This window comes from Choloepus didactylus, chromosome 17 (assembly GCF_015220235.1).
Source record: "Choloepus didactylus isolate mChoDid1 chromosome 17, mChoDid1.pri, whole genome shotgun sequence".
NCBI lineage: Eukaryota > Metazoa > Chordata > Mammalia > Pilosa > Megalonychidae > Choloepus > Choloepus didactylus.
This window is the reverse complement of record NC_051323.1, coordinates 25,037,273-25,049,787: the sequence shown is the minus strand read 5'-3', so window position 1 is coordinate 25,049,787 and position 12,515 is coordinate 25,037,273. Positions and strand designations below refer to the sequence as shown.

The 12,515-nt window shown below is 36.0% G+C and overlaps 1 protein-coding gene across 8 annotated transcripts in view; it reads left to right on the top strand.

The window, feature by feature from the left end:
* The window catches only part of MEIS1 (Meis homeobox 1), a 129,016-nt gene that overhangs the window by 110,422 nt on the left and 6,079 nt on the right, over positions 1–12,515 (top strand). The gene's annotated exons all lie outside the window — the stretch shown is intronic.

Below are 12,515 nucleotides of genomic sequence, written 5' to 3'. Positions count from 1 at the left end.
ATATATTATATATGTGAAATACAATCTGCAGGTGGAGAGAAAAATCACTCTCTAGCAACAGGGTGCATAAAGTTCTAGGATGCCTCCCCACATCCGAGGTGATTGTATGAAACTTTTGCAGCTCTAGGGTTCACAGATTTAGTACACATGCCAGATTTTCCTGCTTACTTCGTTTACTGCCTTCAAAACTCCAATGCGTTCAGGCATTACTTCCCATTTATTACTAGTGGGAAAAAGTATGGTATCCTTAGAGATTTATGCCACTGGCAGGTAAAAATGTAAACTTATTTAAGAAACCAGTATCTCCTTTATTATCATAAACAGATTCCACTGGTAAAGGTCAAGTTTCTTTCTGAGTTATTGTAATAACATAACAAATACATTTATACATAATCAACAATTCTATGTATTAGGTACTTGTGTAGATGTAAATGTTAAAACATTCACAAATTATCCCTTCAACTTCTGTGATCTTAAAATCAATCAGGGGTCATAGCGTTTCATAGAATTGTTCTGCTTTTTTTTCCAGCATAATTTAATAATACATTTACAGATGTTTTTTAAACATGAGGCACAGATTGTTTTGTCAATAAACCTAAACAGAGGCATGACATAAAAGCAAGGGAAACAGATGTAAAAAAACAGTGCACCATGCAAGGCTCACTGGGTCACTTGTTTGCTATTCAATTACAAAATGAGAGTTTGGTGTGTACAGTGCTTTTTCTTGACTGGGAATCCCCTGGGGATGGAATGACTTCACAAACATGCAAGTAATTTTAGTAAGCAAGGAGTTTATCTGTTTTCCTTTGAGAATTTTAAGTGTAAGCTACATTTAAGGTAGACTTCGTCATTGATCAGTGGACCAAAAGGTACAGTATTTTTAAAAGAAAAAGGAGAAATATAAATAAAATAATTCCCCTCACTTTTTAGAATGGGTTGTTGGTCTCCAAGTCTTAGTTACTTGCCATGGTTATCACCTTGAGTGACAATTCCAGTAATGTCACCTTTATAGGTGCTTACTCTTTGCTTGGATTATAGCAATCAGTAATACTCACCAGATAAAATACTGTCTTGTTGCTCATAAGAAAATATTGAAATCAGTCAAAAAATATTTAGCTTGTGTGTTGCCTGAGCTGGCAAGATGCCAGGAAGCCAGGGTGTTATTAGGAGAGCTGAGCCAAAAGCTCTCAGGGAAAAGAGCTGTGAATTTAGAAACCTTCAGGTATTGTCATGTCAGAGAGTCTCAGGCGTTCAACAGAGATACTGCATTTGTGTGCAGATTTTGAAAATTTCCAGCAAACAATCCTCTTTGAAAATGACTCTGCAGTCTGTTAAAAATACTTTATTGTGAGCTTTTGCACCATACATTTACTCAGAGCTTTTCTCCACTGTGTAAAATCACGTCGTTGATACTGTTAAAGTTGGAAACCCCGTACGAAGTGGTAGGTGTTTGCCGACTGCCCTGGATGGGAAAACCTGCTCCTTCTGCCTTGGGAGATTGAGTCTAGGTGAGAAGAGAAACAGGGAAGTCTGGGATGGGGATGCAGGAAGGTGGATTTGGAGAGTCCAAATTCTGTTTTGTGTAAACTCTATTTACCCTAGAGCCAGCCTTGAAAGGCTGTTTTGGAGATTTTTAGAACAAGGCAAGCACTTCCTGCCTAAAGTTGAGGTTCAAGTGAGACACAGAGCTGAGTGAGTTAGGGACCAGTCTGTCCATCACGGGTCCCTTGTTTCAGAATAGCTATGATTTTTTTTCAAGACAGTGAAACCAGTGACTTTGTGGTTGATTTTGAACATGCTGTGAAGGTCAGCATGGCTTGCAAGTCCTGATTAAGCCAGATTTGTTGTTTTCAGTGTCTTGGCACAAGTTTTTAGTCAGAGAGATGGAAAGAACTGCCTGTGTGTCAGGCTACCTGGCAGAGCAGGACATGATTTCTGTTTTCTTGTGGGGAGCATGAGATGTGAGGGGACTGAGAGGTGTTGATGTCATCGGGAAAGAGGTCTGCTTCACTGCAACATTTCATTTGCCCCCGGTCCCTCACCAATTAGATGTGTGTCCTTAATCAAGTCACTTTATCTCCATGGACAGCAGCTCCCTCTGCTTTAAAATGGACAGGTAGGGCTAATTAGTTGGACTCTAATGCCTCTTCCAGCTCTATATCATGATGTGAGCCAAAGAGAAGCAAAATGAATGTCCTGAAATGGACTCTAACTCCAGTTTTACACAAGGAGTAGGAAAAACAAAACAACACATCCTTTGCTAAGGAGACAAACAGGAAAATTAATTAAAATGCTGTTATTGTTTCTCATCTTAAATAAGCAAATCAAAGGTTATAAAATAAAATCTAGCTGAAATTAAACATTTTCACAAGGCGTGAAAAACATGCTGGCTGTCACTTTAGGATTCATAATAAAGATAAATCAGTTGTTTTTAGCAGTGTGCTATGAGTCTATGAAGGGCATGTCAGATAATAGACTTGAAATTTCTGAAGTTACTGTACAGCAAAATTTGTTTTTTCCTCAGGCATTCAATCTTTTTCTGTAGTAATTTTGTACATGACAAACTTTTTAGTGGGTGCATTAATAATCTATAAGTAATGGGTTGTCAGGTGTCAGTTAGATAAGATTAAAAGACTATTTAAACATTATCCATTTGCTTCTTTGCATGAGTTTTATAGGTCAGGAAAAATAACTTCTTGAATTGTGGTTGTGTGTGCATGCTTTTCTTTTCTCCTACTCCCTCATTTGGCTCTACTCCAGGTGTACGTGAAAGAACCATATTACAATGCATAAATCCTGCAGGTAGGAGCAGATTTGAAACTCACACTATGTGAATCAAGCGGACAAATAACTGTGTCTTCTGTAAACATATTTTAGGTTTAAAAGTATTACTCTTTGTCTCCTCGAAGGAAACTTTGTAAGGGGAAACAGCCTCAGTGGAGAGGGGCATTGAGGCTTTAAACATTTGTAGTTTTCTAGCAAATCAGGTTTAGGTCTATTCTTGTCAAATCTGTCTTAACAGTGTTTACATATAGTTTGCCTTTCTGGTATTTTCTGCTTGCACAGGCCTGATCTCCACCTATTTTGTGTCAACAGTTGCCGGGGCTGGTGTTGGGTGATTAACCACTGAGCATTGAAGCGCCAGCGAGCTCAGAGCTGTGCCCACAGAGACCCTCTCTCACGCTCTCACTTACATCATCATCTTGCTTCAGGCTGCGCCTACATAAAACAAACAGCATTTTTGAGTGGTTAAAAAGTCAGCCTGAAATATTAAAAAATGGGGCAAATGTTGCCTCCTTGTTGAATAAAACAATTTTCTCTGGAGCCAGCGGCGCAGGAGAAGGAAGCGTTTCTGAGGGCAAACGTTGTCTCGATCCGGTTTGGATCGATCTGGTGTATGGATGCTGTAGAGCTTTAGGTAGATGCTTAGGGTTTTGTTCTGCTTCTTTTTTAACTTTTAAGAGGGAAGAGAGCATTTTTAGTAAACACTCCAAGAATGTGGATGCTTGTGAATTCGACTATCTTGTCCAATGCCCCCCAATTGTTGATATTTTCCTCTTTCCTTTTATTTCTATTCTTGCACGGGACTTTTAGCCTGGTCCATTAATATGGAAAATAATTAACTCTATTGTACTCTTGACATCTGAACAATAATAAACAAACAAAAATTCTTAATCTGTTCCACTCCATAAGAGCTCCCTTGTGACTAAAAGACCAAATGCCTCACAAGATTAGATCCTATCACCGAAGAAGGGAAAACAGTATTTCCTTTTTTAAGCACTTAACTTTTTCACGTCCATGAGGGATTATTGGCCCTGGGTTCTAAATGTAACTTAGCTCAAAAATGAATATCCTGTCATTGGTGAGATCTGGCTTAATATTGACAAAGTCTGTATTTTTCAAAAATAGTATATTTGCTGGGGGTAGAAGTTAAATGCACTCTATGATTAAAAATACATACACATGCACACACATCCATCCATCCATCCATTTTTAAGTTTTTAGTATTTTCTTCTCTAGGATGCTGATTTGAATATAAACCACTAGTTTTGAGCATTGTTCACTTGAAGGGTTTTGTTGGCCTGTATCACCAGAACATCTGCTACGGCTGGCTTTATTTGATCCCCAGTTTGGGTCAGAGTTCATATGTACTCGGAAAGGGCAGAGGGTAGGGGATGTTGAAAAAGCTAATGGAAAGAATTGTACATGTCTAAAAGATGTAAGATCTCAGCCCCCATGGCTGGTCACCTGGCAGTACTGTTTACAGAGAGGAAAAGAAAGGACAATAGGTTATGGCCAGGATCCTCATTCCCTGCACCAAAGGAGGGCTGGGGAAAGAGTAGGGGCCAGAAGGGCAAATCAGAATTATTCAGAGTGAATATAGTATATAAAAACAAATTAAAAAACAAAATTTGTTTTTAGTCGTTCTATTTCTTTTGAAATTTCAAATAACAAAGAAACATGAGATTTTGAAGTTTATTGAAAGTGAGTATGAATTAAAATTTTATAAACACTGTGCTACAGAAGCATAGAGTAAGTCCTGGATGGGTTTTATACATTATTTGACAGACGAGGAGTCTGGGCTCAGGACCTAACCAGGCCACACTGCTAATTAGAGGCAGGGATGGGAATGATTCCTAGTCCAGTGCTTCATTCAGTCTACCATTTTGCATTTTTAAAGAGCTTTATTGAGATTGATTTCACATAGCCGTACAAGTCAACCTTTTAATGTGTACAGTTCGTGGTTTTAGTATGTGTGACCATCACCAAAGTCAATTTTAGAGCATTTTCTTCACTGCAAAAAGACACCTGGAATCTTTGGATAATTGTATGGTATCTGAACAATCCCAATAAAAATTAAAAAAAAAATAAAAGACACCTGGAACCTTTAACGATCACCCCTCTAGACCTCCCTGCCCCTAGCCCTAAGCAACCACTAATCTACTTTCTGTCTCGCCTTGACTGGCTTCTTTCACTGAGCATAGATTTTCAGGGTTCATCCATGTTGTAACATGTATCAATACTTCCTTCCTTTTGATGGCCAAGTAATATTCCATTTTACGGATTTACCACATTTTGTTTATAAATAATCATCAATTAGTGGATATTTGGGTAGTTTCTACCTTCTGTTTTTTTATTAATAATGCTGCTATAAATATTAATATATAATTTTTACACCATTATGTGTTTTTGAGAATCATAACAAAGCATCATGACATAACCCCATCTTAGATGTTACAATTTACACAGTACTTTTCATAAACATTAACTCACTTGATTATCACAACACTAGCATTATGATCTCAGAGCCAGTAAGTGGCAGTTTTCCCACCAAGTTCTCATACTCTCTAGATACTAATTGTTCTAGCCTTCCCTGCCCTTGACCAGTATTTTCACTTGATAATTATGAGTATGTTGTTCAAAGAAAAGCATAGATAGAATAAATTCAGCAACTTGGAGGTGAAATGCACACTCTCCTTACTTTCCCCAGTGTGACTTAGATCCCCATAAGCATTTTTCAGAGATTTGGAAAGTTCCCAGAAGAGGTCATTTTTTTATTGTCATTGTCCTCATTGGAGAGATTTTATGATATGCCTCAACTGTGAGATATTTGCCTTTTCCTGTAAGTATTTTAAGGGGCTACCAATTATATATGGATATAAATTACATGGAACTTAGTGTTCAAGCTTTACTGATTTAAACAGATTTTATAGTGAACATTCGAAAGAATAGAAACAGACCTCCATTCAAGTCAAGTTGCCTTCTATAGCCCAAATTTGTAACTGATGAAAGTAGAAATCACACTTTATTTTGAGATATCCACTCTTAGCATGAGTGGAGACTCTAGGTCTGGGAGGTTTATGGTTGGTGAAAGCTTGGGGAGCTAAGGTAACTAAAAGAGACATCAGAAAAGAAAAAGGAAAGCACTTAGCAGTACTCCAAGATGGTGCTGGGATTCTACAGTGCCTTACATATGTTGGGGTTGGTCGCCATCCTAACACAACAAGGATTCGATTCCGATCATTCAGGGGAAATTTTATTTGGAGAAACAGTGCTTATTTGATCATTAGGGTGACCATTTACCTCAGTTGACTGGGACATTTGTAGTTCATGCTTATTGTCCCAGAGTAATTATTAAGAATGTCCTTTCACTCTTAAAAGTGTCCCAGTTTAGGCAATATATTTCTGGCCATCCTATTTATAATGGACTTGGCAGGAAATTAGGATTTGTTTTAAATAAACATATTTATTCTGTAGTATATAGATGTTTAGTTAGTACAATTTTATTGACTTTTTGGGAATATAGGAAAATTGGAATTTAAATGGAAAATCGTTCAGCTATTAAACATTCTTCAAATATATTACATCTCTTTTAGCTTTCCCATTAATAGAGAAGGTTTTGCTATATTATCTTAGATTATTGTATTGCTTAGACATTCTGATAATCATTTTGATTTCATATTCCTTAGATTTATAAGCTTAGATAAACTCAAGTTTGGCAAATTGTCTATCACATTTAAGTAAATATTTTATGCGTATGAATGTCATTTTGTTGTGTATGCCTTGTGTCAGTGGATAATTGAATTATTTTCAACTGTTGGGTATTTCTTATGCTAAGTTTCGTAAGATATTCCCACCATGAATTCAACCATGTTTGGAACCCAAGTTATCTAGAAGGTAGCAAGCAGTGGCAGAAGACATAGAGACCCTTTTATAGCCAAGGTGAGAGGGAACCACCACTGCTTTGAATTTAAGTCAGATTAAAGGATATTTGCAAGCCTACAGTTTTTAGAATAAAACAATCATTTTAACTATCTCTCAAGGAAAACTTTCTGTAATTATACCAAGCTTAGTGAAGTATTCGAAAATTATTTCATTGTCTAAAGTGCAAAGCATGGATTTTATTAACTTTGCATCATAATTGTCAACTAATTAGTGATTTTTTTTCACTAGTTGCTTTGATGAAAATTTTATGTATAATTTCAACTTCCTCAATTGTCTTATGCAACTTCAGTTCATTCTAGACTAACTTGACAAGTACCCCTATAACTGCTAGAGAAGGAGGATCTTTCTCATACACTGACGTACTGTGGTTTCAGCAAATTCCAATATTATGGGTGGAGAGCAGAGCATGTGCTCCCTCTCTGCTCCTTTCTGTTCGTTGTTCTCCATCTCTCCATCCCCCGGCCACACAGATGATGCATTGCAGTCCTGGAACTGTTGGATCCTGGAGGAGGTTAAGAAACCAGAAAAAGTTGCCAAAAACATGATTTCATATGGCTTGACTTGAGATCTGAGTTAACTTTCTTGAGCATCTTTAAAATCATGTTTCGTGGAATTTTATTTCACAAAGAAAGGGAGTATAGAAAGCTTGGACCCTGAAGGCTGCCAGTTATGGACCATTAAATCCAATAAGAAAATGTAAATCTAAAATAAAGAATTCGAACACCGATTTTTGAAGGTAATTTCTTGTTTAACTGAACAGACATGTATTGGGTGATAGCTAGAACTCGTTCCCTGAGGAGTATGTTCATAAAACATGCCTTAAATTTATTAGAGATTCTGACTCTAAAATTATGTAGATATAATTTTATTTAAATGACTATGATAAAGTTGAAAAAATGCTATGTCAAAGAAATTCATGTAATAGAAAAATGACAAAATTCTGGAATTTAGCAGTTACCTTCCAATATGAAATTTTATACTTGCAGATTTTTTGTAGGGTTTAAATTTGAAAATTAAAAAATGTTTTGAATTATTTATGGAAACTACCTAAAACAAATTGTATATCCATTATCATATTATACTTGCATATTTTTTACTTTTAATTAAATAAAAACTAATGCATGCAGAAATTGCTAGAACTCATATTACTCTTAAGAAAGTGTGGTTAGATATTATTATTATTTATGTATGTGGGTATTCCTAACCCTTAATATTAATCAAAGTAGATTATGACTGATACTTTATTTAGTGGACAGTATGAGTGTTTTTACTAATATATCTTGCTATTTAAGGAAATCTTTTCTTAGGAGTTGATAAGTTTAGTCACTGAGCATGTAGGAGTATTGAAAAATGACATTTCTCCATATTTAGGTGTACACCTTCTGAAGCAAGCACTATGGCTGTGACAGAGGGTCATGTCATTATTTAGAAACAAAATTTTAATTTTATGTGGTATACTAGCTTGGTTGTGGGATGCCAAAGTAACAAAATGTGGTTTACTTTTAATCATCAGTGAATAAGTAGTGTGGTAGACACTGATAAATAGAATAAATTGAGTAACGGTTCAAATGCCATTTTTGAAAGTGAGAAAGTAAATTTTCTTTACTTTTGTCAGTATTACAGAGAACCATACAAGGAGGACAAAGGGTGTATGAATAGAGGAAAAGGTCAAAGCTATGTGGAAAATGTTGTCTATGAAACTGTAAAAATGTACCCTGTGTTTTGGCTTCTAAAGGAGGCCCACTATAATCTCACCCTTCTGGTTCTCACCAAGGGGAAACTCAATTTAGCAGTCCACTTCTGGGGCAGGGGATCAGGGCAAGCAAGTGGAGGATGAACAAAGGTAAACTTTAGAAAGCTGTTCTACCAGATCTTGGTCAGAACACTGTTCAGACATCCAAAGACGGAGAATGAAAGGAGACAGGTAGAATTAGCAGAATGGAAAAAAAAAAAAAGGTATAAAAAGCAAAACTTTCTGGATGTCCTTTTAACATGACAACTCAGAATTCACCTCCCATTCTCCTGGTCAGATTCCTATTTAAAATGCAAAGAATAAAATTCAACTTTTAGATGATACCAGGTCTCAGAATTTTGGAGATTTTGCTTCTTCCCTACCTCCTTCTCCCCCCTTATTAGGACTTGAATCCTAAACAAACAACTAGGTAAAAATAAATGAAATGCATCTCTCTTTATTTTGACATGGACCACAGCTATAAAGCCAATCCATTATCTTCCTTGTCTCTGTAAAACTTTGTTTTTTGAGATAGGAGACAGTTTGAGAACGGGAAGAAATTCTAATCTATGATTCTATGAAAAAAAAGAAATACGAGGACTCTTTTCCTAATTCAGTCTTCTAGCATCTACAGGGAGTCCAGTTCTTTAAAAAATCTTTCATAAAAGAAGATTGTGTTTTCAAAGCAAGATGGGATCTATATATTTTTAAATATACCTTGACTTTAGGAATGGGATATGGTAAAGCAAATAAGACCTTTACGAACCTTAAAGCGTAGTTAACAGTTTACTTTTCTAAAAGCCCAATTTATGGCAAATTTGACTCATATTCTATTAAGCCAAAATGTGCAGCTATCTATTTTAATAAGTAAGAAAACTGTCACGTTGCCATGTATTCCTGGCAGTACACATGTGAGTTTTAAGAGCTATATAATATTTGGATGTCAATTATAAAGTTGTAAAAGTTTTCTCTTACCTCTTTAAACTAACAAACTTTTCTCTTGGCCTTTTCAATATGTAAAATTCTAAAGATTGTGCTTGTTTCATTGATATATTTCAGCTCATACTATTTTTGTTGCTGATAGTATTTTTTACAGTACATTTAAATTGGAATTTTTATCATTGTCTCTTTTTTATTTCTCTTCTAAAACTGTTTCTTCCTATGATCAAGCTATAATATATCTTTATGTGTTTATACATAAATAATAGCTATGTATTTGAACAACATATATATGAGCTTAAAAGTAGCTATTTTGCTGATGCCTCTTAAAATGACAGTGCTTTAAGAAGGGAATATGGTCATTTAAGTTCATATAGAATATAAAGGTCTTCATTTTTCTTTCAATGTTTAGGTAGAAAATTCGTGATAATTTAAAATCTTCCACAATGAAAAGTAAAGCATTCTGTCACAAAAGCAGGGAGGAGGAGACTCAAGGTCAAAGGGCATTTTAGAAACAAACAGCTGGACCAGTTTATTTAAACAGATACAGGGATGGGGAACTGACCTCAGTTTGACTTATAGTGGGAGGAGCAAGAATGTCTTTTTATTACTTTGCCCAGAAGGAAAATGTTTTTGTATCTGAATTCAGCCTGACGCCATCTAAACACATGGCTCTACTGTATGTAGTATAATTCCAATGAGAGAGTGCATATAAGATAGTCTGAGCTAATAACAAAATAAACCAGAGATGGTTTTGAGATTGGAAAGGTAATGTTGTCTTAAAAAATAAAGTATTTTGCTATTGGCTTTTTTCAGATGAAGATGTCCATCGTGACCTGAGATAATAATATGAGTTGTTCACATACATATAGGAAGTATAATTCAGTAACTTTCTGAGGGCTTACTAGGTTCTAAATGTATTAATAATATTTCATTAAAAATAAAAACTTTTTTTTTATGTTTTAATTTAAATGATTCAAAAGTAAGAAGTTTGACCTGCTAATGTGGTCAAACAGTTCAGATGAAATGATTTAGGTGTTCTTATGTTCCCAGCATTTCTTTTTTTTTCCAAATGGAAAGAGTCTCACTTTTATGTCAACATATCCTATGGATGGCTTACAACAACATATCCTATGGATGGCTTACAACAAATGTTTATTGCCACCAAAAGAGAAGCAAATAGCACCGAGTACCTGTGGGCACTTAGCTAAGAGGCTGTGGTGAGGTGTTTGCTCTCCTCCTGGGATGGGGGCAGGACTGAAATAGCTGCATTTAGCCTTGTCCACCACAGAGGCGTGCAGACAAACCTCAGCACCTTGGGCAGAGAGTGGTGAGTGGACCCAAAAACACATCTTGGAAGGCGCTTTTTAAGAACCAGGGATGTTTAACCTAGGGAGAAGAAGAAAGATGCCTAGAGGGCATGGCGGCTAAGTTTAAACATGGGAAAGGCTATCTTGAGGAAGTGAGATTAGAATTGTTTAGATTATCCGAGGAATTGTCCTGGTGAGAGGATTTTAGATCAAGTAAGACGGAACCTAACAATTTGCCTTGTCCTTATACGGAATGGACTCTCAGGTGAGGTGGTGAGTGCTGCGTTGCAAGCAGTCCAGCAGCAGTCCAGAGGCTGCTCATCTGCTTGGCAGGCAGTAGCATAGAGGGGATTCATGTCCGTGACCAAACTGGGTGACCCTTTCGAAACCTGTGTTGTAATTTTTCTGTGATTCCGTGGGTTTAATTGTCATGAAATCACACCTGGGCTGGTTATTATGACTTGGCCTATGAGCATCTGAAAGTATGCCTATGAATGAGTCAAGATTGGGAATATAGATAGTTCAAGGCACTGGATCTTCTTTTGAGTAGCCTCATGTTTATCTGTATACACAAGTGGTACAGCCGTTAGAATCCCAACTGACAAAATGTTCACAGTCGTGCTCATTCCCTGCCTCAGCAGGAAGGTTGTTACCAGTGGTAATTGCCAGCTAATTTTTGGATATATATTTAGTCTAGAATATTTGAGATGGGTAGCACAGGAGAGAAGGGGCCTAGTTCTACTTCTACCATTTGCCAGCTATGTGTCATTCAACAAATTACTGACATCTCTTAGGTAACATGTGAACTCAGAGAAGCCACTTAATTTCTCTGAGCCTTGGCCACTTGTCTGTTAAAAAGGGCTCTTTCTATTTTTAGGTGAATAGTATAAATCATATCCATGAAACATTGTGTTTTAAAAGGGGCTTTAAAAAGAAAGCCGACAGTTCTTTCCCTGTTGGAGACTGCAGATTATGAACAGTATCTAGAGAAAGAGCTGTGTTTTTTTTTTTTTTTTTTGCTCTCTTACCTATGTTAGCTACTATGAAAATTACTTTTGGTATATGCAGAATATTAATATTAAATAATTTTCTAATTGGTCATGCAGTGAAAGCAGCTAATGAAAAAGCGAATTTTTTTTTCGTTTTAATTGGTTATTTCACATGGTGTTTGTGCTACACCTGTGCTTATAATGAGAATGGAGAATTAATCTAACCTTCTGCTCATATGATTCCAATTTTCATGGTTTATACAAGATAATGATAACCTGATTTGCAACACAATTTGTTGTAGATCTGTGTTTTAAATATTTTTATTAGCAGTTCAGGGACTTCATATACAAGAACTGATACGATATAATATACATTGCACCAACAGTGTACCTTTTAGTTAGATTCCAGTTTCATTATTTGTTTTAATTACTTTAGAGATAATGAAACAATGAAGGGATGCAGGATATTGAGAACCTTAAAATGTCAGGAAGTTTGCATTTTTATTTTAAAAACCTGTCCCTGACTGTTCAATCGTTTAGTTTTTAGAAACTATTTTCCCTCCTAAAATGGGCAGATTTAGAAACTGGAATTCATACTGGACTGTGGCTCCTTGAATTATTAATAGTGCATTATTAAACTTCTTCATTGTATTTTTTTATGTGCCACTCATGTTTGATATAGTCAAATCTGAGTTGAGGACTAAAGCAATTTACCATTTCAGAATCTAATATGTCCTGTTCGTTTTCTGTATTTGATATATGATTTTTAGTATTACACAGCAGAAACAGATCTTTAGAGTTAGAAATTTCATGACATGA